We start from the raw sequence: 19,964 nt of genomic DNA on the forward strand, positions 1-19,964 counted from the left end.
GTTAAAGGAAACTTAATCAGTGCGTAGCACTCTCTGACCTTTGTTTTGCTCCAGCTGCAGCACTGTTAATGTCTGATCCTGTTGCCATATGGAATACTTACTGCCTGGATTAAATCTCTCCAGACACTTTACCTATCTCATTATGGATTTATTTAGAGCAAAGTTGCTATTCAACTGCTGACTGTAATAAGGTCATTGTTGCATACCTTGATACGCAGGACAGAGGGTTGTAAATAAAAAGAATGAACAGACTGACCTGTTACTGAGGAAAGTACAAGTAGTGTAAGTTAGGAGCGTTCAATGAAATTAGAGTAGTAGTTGTCTGTATATCAGCATTTTTTTAATCCATTTGATTGGACCCCAAAGAGAATCTTACTGTCTTCCTCGCTCTGAGATTTCTAGGCATCTCATCCTATGCCACATGAGGTTCCTTTGAAGTAAATTCAGTCAGGGTCACATCAAGCAGAAATCCATTTTTTCCCTCTACTGGCTGAGAGCCTCCTGCCCCTGTTTGCTCCAGCATCCATGGCACAGATTACCATCATGTCAAAACAAGTCTGAGCTCTCACTGACCTGGGTCAAAATAACTCAAAACCCTTGGTTTTGCAGGTCTTTTCTTAAACTGATGTTTTCTCCCACGGAAGCTGTAACATCTAGGTGCCCCTGAAGGGTTTTTTATAAACAAGCAAGAGAATGTTCTGCTGGGACTGGTCAGATTAGTGTAAATTGTAAACATCTGAGATGGCTGCCTTAGAAATTGAAAGCCTGAGATCGCAAATGTGAGTTCTGTATCCTTAGCTGTTAAGTAGGTTGTGCCTTGGGATCCTACCTGTGAATCAGGGCCATGTTGTATGTCACCTGTGCAACCTCTGGGTAGGCAGATGGTCCAGCCCGATGTATTTAGCAGAAGGAATGCAACAGATGGACACAAATAGAGATGGGGTAGCAGAGGGAAATGATGAAGCAGAACTGGTCGATGTGATAGCGCATGCTGTCAGCACATCAGCAATCTCTTTGCCCTGAGTGGGCTCCCCAGGTCTCTGATTGTGCCTAGTAGAGAAGTCAATGCCAGCAAGAAGCAGGAGAGCCCCAGAAATCAAGCAGAGCCCTACTGTTGCCCCTTCTGTCTTGTTTGTTGATGTTAAGAGCCCCTTCTCTTCCAATGTCACTTCAGTATAGAGACTGGTGGGGGTTTATGAGTAGCTGTCTTTCAGAGGGACGGATGTTTTAGAAAGCTCCTTTTTTCCTTCATGTTCTGTAAAGCTCTTGCCAGTCTCTCCTAAGTTTGAAGTGCCATGTGCTCTGTGCTATTCCAAGCTTTTCTTTTGGCAAGGCCTGTTATGCTGTAATAATAGTTGCCCTCATTCACTAAGGATGCCATGTGTTGTGTTTTTGAGCCAAACATATTTCTGATTGTGTGATACCTAAATCTATGACCCAATATTTCCCATGCTTTAAGTTTTAATAAAAGCCATTCTAAGTTGCCTGTATTCCAAACAGAGTTTGTAATCTCTTTATTATGCCTGGCCTGCCTTGCTGGGCACATGAATAAACCTGGCTGTGTGTCATGATGACTGTATCGCCCGACAATAATTGGAACAGAGTTAAATAGATCGGTGTTTTGTCTTCCCTTAGATTGGACTCATCAGCAGATGGGGAATGCTGCCATTCTTTCTTTATTTTTGGCAAGGACCTGCGTGGCTGACAGACCCCTGCTATGATGGAAAGAGATGGTTCAATGAGGTTTAGGGAAGAACTAGTAATACGTCATTTACTTCTGTCACACTTGGAATATGGTTTGATTTGATCATTTAAAATGTATTTTTTTTAATCTTAAAGGAACCTGCTTTATTACCTACCTCCTGGTTTGACATCTGTATAGTAAAATGTGAGCGTTTGGAATATGCAAACTAAAATCAAAGTGTAGAATTCCCTTTGAAGCTTAGTTTCTAGCTTTTCTCCCTCCCCACCTTTTAATATTCAGCCTGCTGTAATTTTATTTCCCTGAAATTTTCAGTGTAATTGAAAGAGTGTTGAAGGAACAAAGCAAATATTTACATTGCACAAATGCCACTTGCTGTGATTAGTTAAAAGCAATCTATTTAAAATTTAATATGTGTATTAAACACATGCGTACGTGTGCATGCACACACAGAGAAGCCAGTGGAATGAATTTTGAATTTAGATAACTTATAAGCTTCCAGGCTCTGGAACACAGTCTCTGCAAAAAGATTTTGGGCAGTCTGATCTTTAGGTTTTAAAAGAGCAAACCCACCTCTAAGTCACTTTAGGATAGCAAACTTAAAAGGCATTGAGAGACTTTTCCTTCTGCCTTGATGTGTGTGGTCCTGGAAGGAAGATCCTCTTAAACCTTGAGCCACTCTGTCCAGTATTAGGGCCTAAACGTTCACCAGTACATAGGCCTGTATAGTTTTTTCGGTCTTAGATGAGCAAGAAGCTTGCCTTGACTGTGCTGCCCGTCCCTGCCTGATGCAGGGGGGCTGCTGGGACAACCTTCCTGCCCCAAAGCAAGAGGAGAGCAGGGATGGAACTGTGACTGACTTGTCCCTGAAGCATGATACCTTGGTGCAGTGCAAATTAGGCCAATATTCCTTGCTTAGGGCTATGCCTACAGTTACCATATAGTAGTTCTTTTTCCTGTGCCGCTAAGGTATTTATTTGTTCTGCCTTCTGTATACCTTACACGTTCATGGGCCAGACTAGAATTCAGGTACTGAAGCTGCTGCCTAGCTCAAGGAAATGGGTGGCAGTCACATATTTCCTTTCCTTCTTTGCCTGAAGCTTAAGGAAATGTTGCTTTTATTGGTTCTCCTGTATGTCTGAGACAGAGGTGAATGCGTAGGAGAGATGTGATGGAACATACAAGCTAACCCAATCAAGCAACCTGAAAAATAGATCCTGGACACAACAAAGAGATTGTTATCTAGCTATCAGCTGATGCTGACAGACTGTCTGAAGAGAGGGATGACTATTTTCAAAGTAGTTGAATTATCCTCCTTTGTTTATGCTTTTTTAAAGAATTTGTTCAGTGTTTTATTGCAAATTTAGATAAGGTAAGCAAGACATTCCATTCTTCATCGTCTTTTTCTTTCCTTGATACCTTTTGCCAAGGATACTATGGTATGGGAAACTGTATTTAGACCATTCCTAGAGGAGACGAAATCACAGGAAATCAAACAAATTGAACAAGACCTCTCCAGACCTGCTAAACTCCATGGTTTGTGCAAGATTTTCTCAGACCTTTAATGGATACAGAACTACAGCTTCTCTGATTCTGGGCTTCTCAGACAAATTATCCTGGTCTCTGTGGTCAAACTGCAGCACCTGAGAAGAACACAGTGGTGGTGGAGCCTGACTGCACCTCACCCCTGTGCTCTGGGGAGCCTGAAATAACATGTCAATAATTGTACCTCACTGTGTTGTTCTGTTCTGTTCTGGAACCAACAGGAAGGGAGAGCAGGCCAGGTGGCTAGTTGGAAAAGCTTTGATAAGTGATCAGCAGCTGAAATTGGATGTTTTTCTATGAAATCTCATGATTTTATTTTTTTTATTTCAGAGTACTTGCAGCAGGAGTGCCCCAAGGTTTGTTTCGCGCAAACTACAGTGGTTTGTGGAAAATCTTTGCTTGAGCACTACTTCGTAAGTTTGGTTTGTGTAGCCCTTGAGAAACAATTGGGTAGTACAAAAACAGGGCTGGATTCCTCCAAGTGTTCTCCCCAGGAGGACACTGAAATGTCAGAGGAAGAATCTGTCTTGTGGTTTTGACCCTAAAGGTAACTCTTTGGTGTATAGGTTCTTTTCTGGGTGGTGGGTGGAGAGAGATTCCTGTGCAACGTGATTGTCATGATGGACCTAAGGCTGGAATTGCTCAGGTGATGCACATCTGGAGGCTAAGGCACCATCTTTCAAATGCATCCATAGGGCTTATTTGCATGAGGAAAGTTTCACAGGCATTTAAGTATTAACAGCATTGAATTCTAGCCCATGATGTTTTGCATTTCTTTTAGCCTGCATTTCCTGAAAACCTGTATCCCTCTGCCCCATGCATGCCATAGGACAGACATCCTGTTGCAATTGTGATCCATCAGGGGAACAGACATTTTTCATATGGTTTCCCCAATATTCTTAACACTTTCATAACAGTATAGTATAGCGTCTGTGGAACTGATGTAGGGTCAAGACTTACCAAACCTGGTCTGTCAATTAGAGAAGGAAATAACATTTAATCCACATTATAAAGCCTGATTTCATCTTGCCGAGAAAGTCACTGTAAATGGTTGTATTAAAAGAGTATCTTAACAAAATCGTAGAGCACAGAGAAGGAGCCATGCAGTGTTTTTGTAACAGATGCCTCTTTTTCCTATGATCCTCTTTTAATGTGGCTTTGAAAATTGCCCAGCAGTACAGTATTATTTAGCTTTGCTTTAAATGTTAAAACACATTTCCTTTTTTTCAACCTAAAGGAGACCTTTATATGGAAGTAATGCACAAAATCACAAGTAAAGGACCATTAAGCAAGTGTAATGCTGGGGGGGAAAAGTATGCTTTGAACATTGTTTCCATTATTCAGAATACATGAAGTTTTAGCCCAAATAGAAATAAAAGACTATTGAGGAAACTTTGCAAATACCTGAAATTCTAACTTTTACTTTGCTCTTGTTAACTATGTCATGGTTAAGGAAGAAAAGAACATTGTTAAGAGGCTTTGCCATGGCAGGTGATATAACTATGAACTGTCTTAACTATAGGCATGTGCAAAAGTTCATCAGTAGTCAGTAAATTCACTGAACTTTTAAAATGTTTTTCTTTGATACATCAAACTAAAAGGAATAACATATTCTTGAAAGCACAAGAAAACTTTGTGTATTTGCCCAATATTAATGACATGAGGTTGTATTTCTGCTTCAAGATGAAATGATGCAATTGTGTCTCATGGAAAATAGTTTCTTACCACTGCAGGACTGTTAGATTTTACAAATCCCATGCTGCTCTCCATTGATTTTGAAGGTAAGGTAATTATAGAGATGTAAAAGTATAGCCTGATGCCTCACAGAGCTGATCATTCAATAACTGTTTCCTATGAGCTTTGTGTCAGTTTTCAGGTAGTTTTCTGTCCAACTTTTGAACATTTTCTTTCTTTGCTGGTGTGGCTGCCCTTTGTTCTAAACAAACCTTCTTACCTAGAGCACTAGGCAGCAGTCTCATTTCATAAAATTTGCTGGAAATAATTGTGTTTTACTTTATTTGGTGGGACTGTTGCAGTGCTCGGCAATCAGATAAGGGCCTTTAGAAAAGGTCATTGTTTGAACCTCAGACACTTGTTCTCATTCATGAACATGTATGTGCGGGGCTGGTTTTATGAGAATTCAACCTTAAATTTTTGCAGACTGTCTGTCCATAAACTACAGCAAAACACCCTTTCCTCTGGGTACAGCATTCCAGCACATTTTGCCACCAAGTTTATAGAGAGGGAACGCTAATATTTGTTCTTTCCCTCCCCTTTTTAGAGAGCAGATATTTGTGCTTTCTTGCAAGACTTTTGGTTTTTTGGTAGCTGTCTTTTTTTCTACTGAGACAGTTTTAAAAAAAAGAAGTGGGCAGGGGAATTATTGATTTCAATTCTTGACACTGTTTTGTATTGACAGAACAGAAAATACAATAAAAGAGGTGGAGATGGTAAATCAGAGCTGACTTTTGTAACTGCCTACTCATATTGTAAGGATTCTTGGCCTGACCTAATGTATTCTTAATCTTTCTTTACAATATGCAGATGTTGCTCACTTAAATGGATTTCACTTGAAGTAGAATCCTCTAATTAGACGGTAATATTGGAGGAATTGACCATTATCTCCAGTTATTGAATTTTCAGGCAGCCTGTATTAGCAGTCATGCTTCTACCAGTTGGTCTTTAAACATGGAAATGATGCATCCAGAGATTATTATTCAAAACTATTTTCAATAGTCTAATAGCTTTTTAATTTTTTAAAATAGCTTATATTCATCCGCTGGAGCACAGGGTAATCATATGGACTCCATCAACTCAGTTATTTTGTCCCTCTTAGCTAATGACAGGTTGTATTCAGATATTAAACCAGTGGGGAAGCTATGTTGTTGTTGGTTGGGGGTTTTTTTTGATAATCTTACAAGCAGTAGCCTGTGCAGTCAGTGAGGTAAGGTGGTGGGATTCTCTGGCAAGTAAGAAAAGGGCCTTATAGGCTTTAAGTAAATATGCAGAGTTGTTTTAGTAGTTTGTCAGTGGTTTGAGTGATTCTTAGTTACTTTGTTTTATTGTACTCATCTGTGTAGGGAAGACACTGAGCAGGGTATGAATTCTTGGTGGTTTATCTATACTGTGTTTGGGTGTCTGTTCAGATGCTCTGGGGACAAGATACAAAGGAACTGATTTCTTAAAAGATATTACGTATAGGCACCAAATCCAGCTGTGATCGGGACAAAGGGGTAAGCATGGGCTGTACAGTTATCTAGCAACTCTCTTATCGCAAGGCCAGGAGGATGCACTTCACAGAAGGGTGAATGGAGGAAGCCTGTAACCTCCCCAGACAACTGTTCCTTCGTAACTGTGTAGACAAGCTTTCTCTGCCAGGATCTCTCCAATGCAGGTCAAATTCTCCAGCATGCTAATGTTTACACAAGTTTCTACCCTTAGGCGGAAGTGAAACATTTGAAATAACGCAGTGCCTGGGTGTACTTGAGTAAAAGATACTTGCAGAGAGGTTGGGGACCCACAACCAGTATGGGGGTTTGGAGCTCTGTGTACAGGCCCAAGGACTGTGCACAGAGATGCTCAATGGAAGGAGCAGGCGCTTCTCATCAAAGCCAAATGCTTCCTTTCAGTTCAGTGCCTATTGCTTTATGTAACCTTAATGTATGCCAACAGCTAGAAGGAGACTTATTTGCGTGTGTCAGCCCAGTGTATTTTGGTTGCCCATTAGACACAGCTCCAGGTACCAGTGTGATACCTTGCTGCATATTTGCCTGAAGCAGATGTTTGGGTCGTGATATAAGGTATATGATGTGATAATGTTACCTTGATATTTCCTTGGTTAGAGCTATAACAGATACTATTGCTTCAACAGCTCCAGGTTATTTTTCCTCTGCCAAATCTGGACTTTATGGGACAAGCTCTGAACTGGAGGCTCAGGTTGAATTCAGGGCATCATAAAATGCAGGGCTCATAAAGGAGTCCCACAAGAAAGGTTTCCACCTGTAGCTTCTGTACCTGTAGTTTCTTCAAACAAACATGGATGGCATGTCAAGCCACGTAGTTGTTCATCATAGGATCTCACAAACATAGGCAGATGAGTTGACTATAAGCATTGGGGTTTTTTTTTCTTTATTAATGTATAGGAAATAGTTTTCAGCTGTCAGATCTGGGCTACAGAACTAGAAAAAAACATTAAAAAAACTCTAGCTATGAGATTAGGTGCTGCAAGTCTCTGCGTATTCCACTTTTGAATGGTCTTCTGAGTCTCAGTATGTCTGGAGTCCTCTTGTTGGAGTATTGCCCAAGCACTGATAAATTAATGCCTTTATAAGTCAGAGACGTACAAGTCTGGAGAATGGAAATATGGTGAGTTTATATGTAGAATCTGTGGTAGCTATGTAATATCTGTATGGTGATAGCACAGAATGGAAGATATTAGCACACGAGGCAGTGTTCAATAAATATTGATTCTTTTGCAAGCCCTAATGTTTGAAATTAGACGAGTTAATGCAAACACAGATGACCATCCCGAAGGATAGTCAATGTGCACATTAGGATTCAGACTGAGATGTCCTTTGCTCTTTTACTAGACCTGGGATAAATCCTTTCCCTATGGTACTCCATGGTTGAATAAAGTGCAGTCAGTCAGTTCTAGAGTTGTAAACTTACTTTTTTCTCCTGAGTTTTGGTTTTGTATCATCCTTTCTGCATCAGCTTTTATAGTAAAGCATAGCAAAAATGTGAGTAGACTGGATAAAATTATTTGTCTCCACCCAAGCGTTCAGTACTAGCACTGGGCTACCCGTGTATCGCAGGGGAGTAATACGGAAAAGCCAATTTGGATCCCTGAGGCAGCACATGAACACCAGCCATTGCACTAATCAGCCCAGGTGAGACACAACATTGGTTCTCTCCTACCACTTCTCTGGCTCAGAAGCTAGCTTGTTTTGTGCTGGCTCTGCGATCTCGCCAAAGCTCTGTGTTGTGCAATGATAGGCATGTTCCAGGGCTGAACTCACTGCATTGCTATGCTTGTGTGAAATTGCTGATTATAAGAATCTTCAAAATATTGACATGAGAGGAGACAGATGTATTCCAATCAGTTAAATTTTCCATGAAATTGATTTTTCCATGGAAAAATACTCCATTTCGTTGAAGTGCAGTGGATAAAAGTTAATAATTTAAGTGCACCTTTTTCTTTTCTGAAAGAAAAGTGGTTGACTAGATGTACTTTGTTTTTCATACAGACATCCCAGTCTTCTGAAATGAGTTTGTGAACAAAGGTTTGTTCAGTCCACCTTTCTGTGTCTGCTTATGATTAGCTTTTACAGACTCTGTAATAATTTTCTGGGAATGTTCTCATCCATGGGAATACATACCACAGTCTGTGCCTGTTCAAGCTTATGTACTGTCAAGGATTTTGGGGAGGATAGTTGTGAAATAAAAGAATAACAAAGAAGCTCTGTTTTTCCAATTTCTGAAATAAGGATGATAAAACTCTTACCTCCTTTGGTTCTAATTTTGTTTGGAATGGAAGAAGCTTGCAGCTGCCATATAGCGGACATGCTTTGGCAATGGTCTTTAAGATGCTGCTCATTGCTGTGACGTTGGCATGCCTGTTATGCAGTCCACAGAAACTGGTACATGCCTTTGTGTTTGGATGCACAGTGACCAATAGACTTGCTATGAAACGGTTAGTTCCTAATCTAGTAAGTGTTCAACCACTCCAGAATGAGTCAGCAGCAACTGAAGCTTTGACTTTCGTCTGCACACACAGTTTGTTGCCTTCTGAGTAAAGAACTAGAGGAGTGTGACCTGTTTTTCCATTCTGGACAATAGACACCAATAACTCCTTGGAAAGCATAGCTCCCATTTTCCAGATGTTTAAATTGTGAATTTCTTGTTCCAAATGCCACGAAAACATGAAGCATTGAAATTTCCTGCAGAATAAGAATGTTGAAACTTACTTCTGCAAATGCATGGATTCTTTTAAATGTATCCAGGCTTTCACCAAATTCCTGGAGTGCTTAAAACCCAGAAGGCTGTGAGTCCTGGAGTCAGGCTTGCCTATTGCTAAAAGGTTTCTAAGGAGCTGAGACTTTATAAGCAGTGGGGTTACCATAAACTCAAGGCAGCTTGCCTGGTGATTTACCAAGTTGACAGGGAGCCTTGCAAACTTGGCTCGTGAATTTGCTGGTCTGTGATCTTAGGATTCAGGGTTTCTTTATCCCCAGGTTTCCATCAGCCTGCTGGGATGATTGCAGCAGAGCTATGAGGACATGAAGTAATTTTCCAATGGAAACCTGCCTGTTTTTTATCAGAATTTTATGCAAATTAATCAACTAGGCTGTTTTGATGAACTTGATTTATTTTTTTTCCTAGCGGAAAGTGTTCCATTGGAAGGTTTCTGAATGGCCACAAGGACCTGTGCATCTTATTACAGCTCCAGTGGTGGTTGCTGGTTGTTTCAGTTTATTTGCTTGAGGTGATCTGGATATTGCAATCATCATGACTGCCATCTTCAATAACAAGAGGAAAATATTTTTAAAAAATCTTAAAGGTAGTTTATGAAATGAACTGTTACTGCAAATCAGAAGAAACATATTGTAAACAGTTTTACTGTGTCTCATATATGCAAGTGATTTATTTAGTGTTGATTTTTTGTTAAGTTCATTGATGTAAGGAGATTACAAAAATCTGTACAAATTCATATGGTCAATGAAACTTCCATACAATGAAGGTCATCTATTCTTGCCTTAGTATGAGTCCTGGTTTCCAATTAATGGACAGGAAAATGATATTAAAAAAATAATGTTTGTCATTCATGTTGTGTGTCTTATAAATACTCCGTATTTTAATTCTTGCTTGCTGGTATGGAATCACTAACTGGTGTACTCCACGTGCAATTTAAATGATGCTCACCAGTTGTGCTCATCTTGGGGAGGGAAAGGTTATTGGAAAGGATCTGGGGAAGAGAGAGCGATAGCTATGCTCCAGATATGAACAGTGGCTAGCTGCCTTGCAAGGGCTAACCACATCTCTAAAAGTATACTGGCACAGGACGAATAATCAGGGTCCTTTGGATTCATGCCTAGGCAGATACTTTGGTCGAAGCTGCTGGGAATGGGCTCTGCAGGAATGGACTCTAAAATGGCTCTGAGTCAGCAGCAGCAGCTGCAGAGAATGTGGCCTGGGGAGAAAATGGAAAGCAAAACACGCAGGTGTACAGAGTTGAAAGAATTTTGCCCTGCAAAACTCAGTTAACAATACGATCAATGCTGTACAAACCAGACAAGATTCCAGCTCTGTCTAGACTCTAGAGAGACTTAACATACAATAAAATGCAATCAAATTTTTTACCATAAAAATAGAGATGTGTTGCTGAGTATCCACTATGCTCAGATGTGTTCTGTCAGAAGGGGTGTTTTTACATGTCTTCAGGGGTAGTTACTCTTCATTCTGGTGTAGACAGCCAGACCTGCAGAGTCTGAAATGCCAAAGCTTTGTACCTGTGCAATAGGAACGGACATTTCCATAAAACTCTGAAAGTTTTTCACAAATTTTGCCAAATGTTTTAGGAGACTTGATTGCTGTACCACTCGAAGGAACAGTACTATGTGAAACCAAATGTGCCAAGACCTACACTCCACAAAGTTTGGTTTCAGATGCTGGTGGAATTTCTTGTGCAAAGTATGTGTCAGGTCCCGGTTGAGTCTATAGGTACCGTTCATTGGTGATGAACATAAGGAGGATAATGTGTGAACTTGGCATGTTAGTCTAGTCACTGATTAATGAAGACTGTTGGGTGAGGATAGTAGCTCTCACTGCTGCAGTGGTTGAGTTACTCAGGTTCAGATCCTGAAGTCACTGTTGTGATGTATCACTTCACTTGCTCATATTTGTAAGGCTCTTGTGTCTAAGAATCCACATGACTCGGGCTCCAGTGACTCTATTTTCTGCTTTCCATCCTATGGCACATAAAGAGCACAGTTGTACAAAGAATCATCCTTCAGTGGTTTTGATCTGCTCCTGAGAATATCCCTGGGTGGTGAATGATCTTGCAAGTAGGCCTACAAGGAATATGCTGCAGCTGGGGTGAATTATTACATCTTTGTTGACTTGTAACCTGAAATCTATATCCCACTGAGTCTTGCTGTGTAGCCATCATGTCTTTACCTTGGGATTATTGATTGTATTAAAATGTTCACTTTGTACTCTGCACAGCTAGGGTGCTGATTACACTTTTACTCATGTTGCCACTTGGAAAGGTTATTTATGTGGGACCGTTTCCAACATCTGTGCCAATTTGGAAAGCAGAATGTTTTATCTTTAATTATTGGAAATCTTTATACAAAATAAGTTGCTTACTGAGATAAAAAAATACTTATTCATGGGGACATCTTGCTCTCTTTATTTACTTGATTTATTTTGGTGTATCATCTTCAAATTAAGGAAACATCAAACCTAAATAAGTTTCAGCCTTGGTTAGTTATGCAAAGGCTTGCATTCATAGAATCATAGAATAGTTTCGGTTGGAAGAGACATTTAAAGGTCACCTAGTCCAACCCCCCCCAGCAATGAGCAGGGACATCTTCAACTAGATCAGGTTGCTCAGAGCCCTGTCCAGCCTGACCTGGAATGGTTCCAGGGATGGGGCATCTGCCACCTCTTAGAGAAACCTGTGCCAGTGCTTCACCACCCTCATTGTCAAAAATTTCTTCCTTAAATCCAGTCTAAATCTACCCTTTTTTAGCTTAAAACCATCATCCCTTGTCCTATTGGATGAGGCCGTGCTAAAAAGTCTGTCCCCATCTTTCCTGTAGGCCCCCTTTCAGTCCTGGCTGATTGCAATAAGGTCTCCCCAGAGCCTTCTCTGCTCCTGGCTGAACCCCACCAGCTCTCCCAGCCTGTCCTCCCAGCAGAGCTGTTCCAGCCCTCGGAGCGTTGCTGGGGCCTCCTCTGGCCCCGCTCCAGCAGGTCCATGTCTCTCCTGTGCCGAGGGCTCCACAGCTGGACGCAGCACTGCAGGGGGGTCTCCCCAGAGCGGGTCAGAGGAGCAGAATCCCCGCCTCGCCCTGCTGGCCAAGCAGCTCTGGGGGCAGCCCAGGATACAGTTGGCCTTTTGGGCTTCTGGGCTGTGAGTGCACATGCCAGCTCATGCCCAGCTTTTCCTTCAACCAGTATCCCCAAGTCCTTCTTGGTAGGGCTGCTTTCCATCCCTTCATTCCCCAGCCTGTGCTGATACCGGGGGTTGCCCTGGTAACTTCCTGATGAAAGAGATCACCCAACATGCAAGTTTGTGGCAGAACATTTTTTAGTCATAGTATGCATGCTTGCAGCATTGTGCTGTCACGTGTGTAGGTGTGGATCTAGTTTTATGTATACAAAACTCACTTCCATGCTTATTGCTTTAAATTTTCTCTCCATGTCCTCAAATCATGGAAACAAGGCCCTTTACCATGTTCCCCTTTCTGGACTGTTAGCAAAACACGGATTTTACTATATAGTTGGATCATCAGGATTTCGATTTTTGAATTGCAGTATCAAACCTAGGAACATCCCATTGTATCACTTTGCAGGAACTTTTGGCATTTGTACTCAAAGCCTTCCTTCACACCAAGATTTCCTCTAGCCACTTTCCACAGGGACTGGTTTGGCCACATGCTTCTCGCTGTCTGTTGTGATTAGACTTGGGGGCATGTCAGGTTAGGAAAAGCTCTCCATAAGTAAAAGTATCAAAAAGTTGACCCTTTACAGTTTTTGGAAAGGTTTCTACAGTGAGATCCTAACCATTTTCCACTGATCTGGAGGCCTGACCAAGCAGTAGTAAGGCTCCCGGAGCTCCTTTACTTACTTACTTTACCACAGCTGGGTGTGCATGGGGTTGCATCGAGCCCTTGGCTGCGCAGGTTGACATCACTCCTTGGCTTCAGCTGCGGTAGCGTGTGCTAGCTGCTGGGTCAGCTGCTATTATCCCTGGTACAAAGGTGGGGGAACTGCAACAGTCTGAAATGAGAACTGAATTAATTATTTTTAAAATAGCTGAGTATGGTTCACAGACTCCAATCCAAATTTACGTATGATTTTTGGTTTAAAAAAAAAAAGAAGTTTTGGGTAGGGTTGTTTGTTTGGTTTTTTTTCTCCTGCAAATAAGCCTCTCACAATTTGCCCAGGCATAACTGTCATCTTTTATTTTCAATGGCAAGGCAAAATTTGTTTCAAAATCCTGCTTTCAATTCTGGGCACATAACATTAGAACACATAATATTATCTTGCTCAGGCCTGGAACCATTTATGCTGTTTGCATCCTTATTGTAGCCAATAATTTCCATTGAAAATAAATTTCTAAAACAACTGGAACATTAATACATGGTAGTGTTTTCTTTTAGGTTCATAATGGTGGAAAGACAGAAGACAGGGAAGATCAAAGTCTAGAATTTGTTCTTCATTTTCATACTATGCATAACAAAATCCATAAAGGAGTCTCAGGAGTCAGGCTCAAGGGCCTCTTGATTAAGAATTAAATTACAGGTATGATTTACTAAATTTGTGCTTGGGGAAAGAAGGATTTTGATGATGATATGATTGGTAAACTACACATTTCCTCAGCAACATATTAAAATTAATGGGAATAGCATAACCATATGTGCCAAATACTTCACAAATCTCAGGAAATATGTTGTCTTGTAAGCCACATAACCAGAATTCTGTGTCTATAACTCCTTTACTACAGTAAACCCAAAGGCAATGTAAAGCTGGCCCCTACTCTTCTCAGACTGAAGTTTCTTCTGCTGTTAAAGAAGATATAGTCAGAGGAGTTCTCACATCAGCTCCTTTATATGATTTTTTCACATAGTTTTCATATAGTTGTTTTAAGCTATTGAAATATAGAACCAGTGGAAAGCATTTCTTTTAAGGATTATGTATTTTTATTAGGCTAGTTTAAATTTCTTTTTAATTTCTTTCAGAACTGCTTGAAATTATACTTGTTATATCTACTGTTCTTTGTTACATAAGTTGGCATAGTGGGGTCCTTAGCCCTCTTTGGGCTTCAAGATGCTGTTGCATACAAGCAACGCATGATGACAAGGTTTGGAAGGAGTAATAATACAGTTATTGCTGACTCATGTGAATGTAGAGAAGGGACAGTCTGCGATACGCAAGTTCCTATGCTGCGGAGTCTTGATCCAACAGCTTGTCTATTTTTTTCCCCTCTTTGCCTGCGTGAATCGTGTCTGGTTCATAGTGTTCAGCCAGCATGGATGTGGCAGCATTGCTGCTTCATGTGATGCAAGCTAGTGTGCAGGACATCACAAAAAATTCACACCATACCATGCTACTGTAACTCAACAGTACGTTTGACCGGCCCGCAGTGCAAAGCCCGTGTACTTCCGTTGTTGTTTGGGTGTCTTAAGGCAGGCAAGTTAGACCAGTGTTTCATGCAAGACCAAATAATTGGGTATTTCTCTTCCATGTAAGTAGGTATTTAGGAATTCAGTGTATGTGAGTGGGAGGAAGGAGATGGGAATGATCAGGGTCAAGTTTTTGAGCTCTCTGAGATCCTATCAATTACCCTAACCCAGGAGAGGCTTTTTGCTTGCAACTCCAAGGGGTACTGCAGCTGCCAGGATTTGAGAGAGTGGGTAACAGTCACTCCCGCTCTATCCATCTGTTGTATTTCATTGGGATTAAAAATTACCCTGTTCCTCTAAGGCCTTTCACTGGCAATCATTGCAACTTTGGAGCTTTTGACCAAGAGCAGCAGAGCTCAGAAAGTAGAATGTTTTTCATAGTGGAAAAAGTGCTTGATTTAATCCTGACTTATGTTCACACTCCCTCACCTGCAGACCCAAGATTCATTAAGGAGAGAGCTCTCAGTCATATCACAAGAGCAGAGAAACATGAAAGACTGCTTTCTTCTAATATACAAGAAAGCACGTAATTAAAATAAACAAAATAGCTTTAACGATAAGGTCTTGCTGGTGTCATTTTCAAAGCCATGAAGGGATTTTTAAGTCTCTAAGATCTAATCTGTTTGGATTTCAGTAAGGCATTAGCTACAGAGCCGCGTGGGAAATTATTAGTTAAGCTGGAAAGTGGTACAAGGAACCAGCTAGAAAACAGCCCCATTTTGTGATGTTAAGGGAGATATTGGGCTGGGGGGAGATTAAGCTGGAATGCCCCCCAAAACAATGAGCTACTAACTGTAATTACAACAGGAATGAATTAGAATTACTAATGTTACTGATGATGCGATGTTGGGGAGCTTTGTCAATTAAGGCAAAAGAACAGAAAATCATACCGGGAGTGGAGGGTGGTCTTAGGGACTGAAATAATAGACTATGAAATTTATTAGTATAAAATTCAAGTGAGTGATTAAGGGCTAGTAATAAGGATTTCATTTATAAAGTGGGTCTTCTAATTTGTAAGTATCTGAAGAGGAAGACCAGAGCAATTCTAGGAAATCATTGATAATACAACCACGGTGTTTATACTGCTGTTGTATGAAGCATGGATGAGACTGTGTCTGGAATGCTGTGCTCAAGTCTGGTCACCTGTATTCAAGAAAAAATGCATTAATACAGGAACAGCTACAGAGAATGCTACCAGGAGGATCAGGGAGGTTGACTTCTGAGATGAAACCAGAAGACTGGGCTTATTCTGCCTTGCAGAATGAGCGCTGGGGCAGGGTATGATCATTGTCTATAATGTATCAGGAGAGAAGGCTGAAGAAGGGGAAAAATCTTAAATGTCATGGACAGCAGTGGTGCAAGACTAAGGGCACATAAATTGGCAAAAGTAGATTTAGACTCATTTTAGGAAAAGGTTTCTAGCACTTAGGGCAATTCACTGATAGTAGTGCCAATGGCAAAGTAGGTATGTGCTTTTAACGCCATGTTTGTTTATGAAACTGTCCATAAGACATCATCTCAGTGACCCAGGAGAACACTCTTCCTCCTTCTGTGTTAAGAAATTGAAATGTGCCTGGCCTTGTGGAGATTTTTTGAGAATGGTTATGCCCTACCAAGTCCTGCCTGACCAACCTAGTGGCCTTCTATGATGGAGTGACCACATGAGTGGACAAGGGAAGAGCTACCGATGTCATCTATCTGGATTTCTGTAAGGCCTTTGACATGGTTCCCCACAACATCCTTTTCTCTAAATTGGAGAGATACAGATTTGCTGGGTGGACTGTTGGGTGAATGAGGAATTGGTTGGATGGTTGCATCTAACTATCCAGGGTAGTGGTCAACAGCTCAAAGTCCAGACAGAGATCAGTGATGAGTGCTGTCCCTCAGGGGTCTGTACTGGGACCAGAACTGTTAATATCTTCATCAATGACATAGTGGGATCAAGTGCACCCTCAGCAAGTTTGCAGACAACACCAAGCTGAGTGGTGTGGTTGACACGCCTGAGGGACAGGATGCCATCCAGAGAGACCTGGACAAGCTCGAGGAATGGGCCCGTGTGAATCTCATGAGATTCAAGAAGACCAAGTGCAGGTTCCCACACCTGGGTCAGGGCAACCTGGTATCAGCACAGGCTGGGGAATGAAAGGATGGAAAGCAGCCCTGCCAAGAAGGACCTGGGGGTACTGGTTGAAGGAAAAGCTGGACATGAGCCAGCAATGTGCACTCACAGATCAGAAGGTCAACCGTATCCTGGGCTGCCCCCAAAGCCGCATGGCCAGCAGGGCAAGGGAGGTGATTCTGCCCCTCTACTCTGCTCTGGTGAGACTCTACCTGCAGTGCTGCATCCAGCTCTGGAGCTCTCAGCACAGGAGAGACATGGACCTGTGGGAGTGAGGCCAGAGGAGGCCACAGCAATGCTCCGAGGGCTGGAACAGCTCTGCTGGGAGGACAGGCTGGGAGAGCTGGGGTTGTTCAGCCAGGAGAAGAGAAGGCCCCGGGGAGACCTTATTGCAGCCTGCCAGGACTTAAAGGGGGCCTGTAAGAAAGATGGAGACAGACATTTTAGCACGACTTGTAGTGATAGGACAAAGAATGATGGTTTTAAACTAAGAGAGGGTAGACTAGATCTAACGAAGAAATTTTTCACAGTGAGGGTAGTGAAATGCTGGAACAGGTTGCCCAGAGATGCTGGAATGTAGCTGCCCCATCCCTGGAACCATTCCAGGTCAGGTTGGATGGGGCTCTGAGCAACCTGATCTAGTTGAAGCTGTCCCTGCTCGTTGCAGAGGGATTGGACTAGATGGTCCCTTCCAACCCAAACTATTCTATGATGGACTCTATGTCTATGTGTGTACAATTGCATTAAGAATGGGTATGTCTCAATTGTTGCAAGGATTTTTGTTTTATTCCCAGTTGTAAATATTTTAATTTCAGGGCTTAAAGTTAGTTGCAAGTACACTGTTACAGGTACTTATGGTATTTCATGTTTAAGCTATGGCTATAATAAAATTTCTTCTTAATCCTGCTCCACAGCATTTGATATTGAGACACAACAGCTATGGGAAACAGCAACTAAAGAGCACTAATTAAGATTCAGAGCGCTTTCAATAAACTTGTGTTGCAATCAACAAATTAACTGACAAGGGAAAAAGACAATATTGCCCTCGAGGGAATGTGCTGACACAGAGATAACTCTAAGTAGTTCAGCGGTCTTTTGATTTGGAGGAAACTATGAAATATGAGTCTGGTTCAGTAGCGTTTACATCTGATGTGTCAGAAGGAATAGCACAAAAATGTCATGGCATTAGAAAACACACAAAAAAAGTCCAACTAAGGAAATTTTTTTCTGGTTTATTTTTTGCAGGATGTAACATTCGCATGTTGTCAGAGAGCACATGCTTGCAGTTTTGATTTCTGACTCAATTTGGTACAGGAATGTTGTGTGAGACCTTAGAATTTCTGGTCAACTGGGAGGTTTTTCCCCAGTGTTAGACAGAGTAGTGTATAGATTTTTCAAAATTAGTATCTGGGTATTAACAGTGCTGATGTGCCCTCTCCATAAAACCCTGAAATGAATAATTTCAGAAGCATTGAACTTGTTGGGATGAAAATGGTAGGTAGGAAGATGGTGACAAGGGTTTTGTCAACACTAGTACAGCCCTTTGCTCCCTTTTGGTAGCTGAGCTTATTTGTGTAACATCAATAAATCCTTCATTCACAAAGTACTTTAGTTGAAGCAACAGTTTTGGACCCATGAATTCTTGGGTGACCATGATTTATAGTTGTTTACGTTGGATTGTTTTGCATCAGCTTGAGGGTGTTTGTAGTACACTTGCCACATGTAGAGCTGCAGGGCAGCAGAGAACAGTGCGAGCCTGAGGAATACGGGCGGGGAGTTACCTGCTCTCACGGCTTGAGGCTCTTCTTCCTCGGTGAGCAAAGAAGAGGCTTTATTTGCAGGGCTTGTTTAGCATCATCGATGAATACTATATCCTGTCCTTAAATAATATATCCTGTCCTTAAATGGACAAGAAGAGAAAGAGGGAAAAAGAAGGAAATAAAAGGAGAAGCAGCTCACATTGTTTCTGCGCCATTTTCTCTTTTTTTTTTTTTTTTTTTCCCCTAAGCCCATAACTTGAGTTCATTTGGGGATTAATTGAAGCTAATATCTTTATTTCAAAGCAGCACAAGATCAAGCCAAATGTACATGCATAGCAATTAAAGATTTGGCAAGGTAATATGGATTGGATTCTACATCAGCAGCTTTCTCCTTGTGCTGTTCCACTTGTTCAGGCCTCTTCATGTGCTTAAGAGCACAACTAGCTGTGTTTTAAACAAAGGAACATTTTAGCACTATATTCTGCAGAGAATGACTGTTGTGCTATAGTTAATATTTTTAGCTGTCTGTAAAATTGGAAAGATTATGAATCTGTAGTCTGACTGGCTATTGGAGAATTCTGTGGATAATGAAGAAAATTGCAGGGGGCAAATTGAAAGATTTCTCTTTTATATTGTATAGCATCAGTGTTCCTTTAGTGCTAACAAAGATGAGGCCAATTTAGTATAAATCTTCAAAGCAACATGTGTGAATTTATCTGTCCAGTGCTCATTACAGTTAATGGGAATCATGTGGCTGGAACTTTGTAAGTGCTTTGAAAGTGCTCCTTTTACTGTTACATTATAGACCCCCATGTTAGCTGTTTTGCTCTTATTTTTATATTGCTCCATTTGTTTTCTTGACATTAAAAAAGCCAAAACAGTAAATTAATTAAAAACTGCATCACCCCCTCCAGTGTTAGATAGAGTAAAATACTAATTTTCTAAAATAAATAAAATATTACTTATATGTAAATCAATTTGAGACACGACATGAATCTCTACTGTTTTAAATCCCTGTAGTATAAGACATACCGCTTGTTGCACACTAATTAACGAGAGCTGAACTGGGAAGTCAAAATGGTGATCCAGATAAGTATGTTTGAATTTTAGTCCCACTGTTCCATTAGTCACCATGTGTGCTACATGGTCTATACCTCTTTTTGATCTCTAGGAAATATTTGGTTAATCTGCTGTAGGGAAGAAGAAAGACATAATAAAACCAGGAACTTCCAAGTAAGACAGGTAATGAGCAGAGAAGTACATTACACAGATGAAAGTGTAAATTGTTGGAAGTTTGGTCTTAATTCACGTTTTGATTGTTGTCCTATTAAAATATAAGAATAGTTATAAACCTTACCATGGAAAGCCAGAATTTTTTTCCCCACTTGAAATTTGGATAAGTTACAGAAGATTTCATAAGATCATTT

This window comes from Phaethon aethereus, assembly GCF_964289735.1.
Source record: "Phaethon aethereus genome assembly, chromosome: 19".
NCBI classification, from domain to species: domain Eukaryota; kingdom Metazoa; phylum Chordata; class Aves; order Phaethontiformes; family Phaethontidae; genus Phaethon; species Phaethon aethereus.